Source organism: Lygodium microphyllum, unplaced genomic scaffold (assembly GCF_053477565.2).
Source record: "Lygodium microphyllum isolate KBCC unplaced genomic scaffold, Lygodium_microphyllum_v1.1.10 scaffold_33, whole genome shotgun sequence".
Lineage (NCBI taxonomy): Eukaryota > Viridiplantae > Streptophyta > Polypodiopsida > Schizaeales > Lygodiaceae > Lygodium > Lygodium microphyllum.
Genome location: NW_028229516.1, coordinates 3121502 through 3123692, shown reverse-complemented (window position 1 = coordinate 3123692; position 2191 = coordinate 3121502).

Genomic DNA, 2191 nt, shown 5'->3' with positions numbered 1-2191 from the left:
TGTTACCCCTTGGTCTAGCTTGCACCTCTTGACTTATAGGCGCCGCTCGAATGAGTGCATCCTGAAGATCTGATGGACGCCTAGATTTGAGGCGGGTATTTACGGGTGGATTCAAGCCCGCACAAAATTTGGACACCTGCCGCGTCATGTCCATCTGTGGCACATACTTTAAAAGTGAGATGAATTTAGAGTAGTATGTGTCAAGAGTGAGTCCTAGCTGTTTTAGCTCGTAGAACTCATTCATTTTTTGCATACGATATGCAGGTGGTAAATATCTTCCCTGCACGGCTTTCTTCAACTTCTCCCAGGTAACGGACCCCTTCGAAATCCCTTGATCCCTACACCATTGCTTCCACTAAAGTCTTGCTTGGCCGCTGAGCTTTAACTTGGCGAGCATGGCGTGATTGGTAAGGGCAGTACCAGCTGCTTCAAAGTAATCCTCCATGGATTCAATCCAAATTTCAGCATCAGCCTGGACGAATCTGCCTCTCCCGTCAAACTCGGGTGGCTTTATCTGCTTGAGGAGGAACTTTTTCTCCTGGGTCACAACAATACTTGATGTAGGAGGCGAATTTGGAACCTGTACCTGGATAAAAGTTTTCTAAACGTTATTATATGATAATTGACGTTAGCTTATCTTTCATTTTTAGTTCAGCTATCTCGTAAACAATGTAGCTACTTAACTTTTTAACAACTCTTATGCACAGCCAGATATTGATAAAAAGAAGTCTTTATTTGTATTTACATGGGCATAGCCTTTTTGAATACAACGTTTTGTGTGATGATAAGCCAATCATTACATTTAGTTCGGGGAGAACAATGTTGTATTGCATTTGTCTACAGGAACTGTGTAATAGTAGGGTTTTGGGTCATGGATCTTTAGGAATCGATAGTTCATTGGAAGTTCAGGATACCCTTTCCGTTGGAATCCATACTTCTCATGGCAGCCCACACTTTAATCCTGTCCGCTGGGATTACACGGGTTACTTCCTCATTTACATATGAGTTCATTTCAACCCTCCGACCTTGAATATGTTAAGTCGAATTTACGTGAGCTTCCACAAAAATAAACAGCTTCACGACTTTCAAGTCTTCCAACCACTTGATCTTCTTTAGGTTGGTCTGTAGATAAGCAAACCGGTGGGCGGCTATATAGTAGATTTCTGAAGACCCCGTCCATCTTCGTTCTATGTATAAAGGTGATGGATTATAAATCTGCTCCAGGATGTTCATCATCCCACTTCTTTGTCTATAAAGTAGAGAATGCATTGCAGTCAAAAACATGACCCAAAATACCAAAAATTTGTTCCACGCTTCATAACTCTGCAAGACAGTATTGAAGGTAAGGAAATGTTTGGACAGCAGCAATTTCTTTACTTCATTTAATTGAGATTTTATAAAAGTAATTCCGTTATTGGTCGGCTCTAATACCAACTATAACGTGTCCCCTACTATCATCCAAGACACGTCTTAGTAGTCCATCGGAAAGGATGTCTAGAAAACTCTGCCCAGAACCCCCATGGAATGTTACGGGTTTTACGATCTAGGCCTTCCCGCGTCTGCCACGTAGCGGAAGTATCCTGGCCGTTCCCACCTAGGATCGACTGGAATTAGGGTTTTCATGATTAGTCATTAGCTAATAGCAACTAGTGTCAAACCCGAGCGAACTACTTTACGCAGAAACGCCAGGTCCGAAGCGGATTCACGCTGCACTTGGTTCAAGGAGAATGGGAAACGAGAGGGATACAAGGCTCAACCTCTCTGCCATAAGGCATAGTCCCATTATGTTCCCCTAAAACAACGTAAATCGGGTAAGATGTAACTCTAGGTCATCGTTCTCGTTATTCATTTTGATGATCATCCCGCTGTTCTTCGAGATTTTTGAGAAAAGTTCCCGGCTAACTGGGACCACCCAGCCGTAGGACGGACCCATGACCCATCCTCCGCACTTTCCTCGATTTGTTTTAGTTATGTAATCACCTAACACATTAATTTGACATATAACAATCAGCTTCTTTAATTAATCCTGTTAAGCATTGGTTCCTTCACGTAATTTTATCACGTGACATAGAAAAACAATATCAAGCAAGTTTTTTTTTTAACATTTCATCATTTTGTCTTTGAAATACAAGGAGTTCCACCCGTAGGCTTGTCCATAATCCGCCCGAAGGCTATCCAGTAATCCATAGTG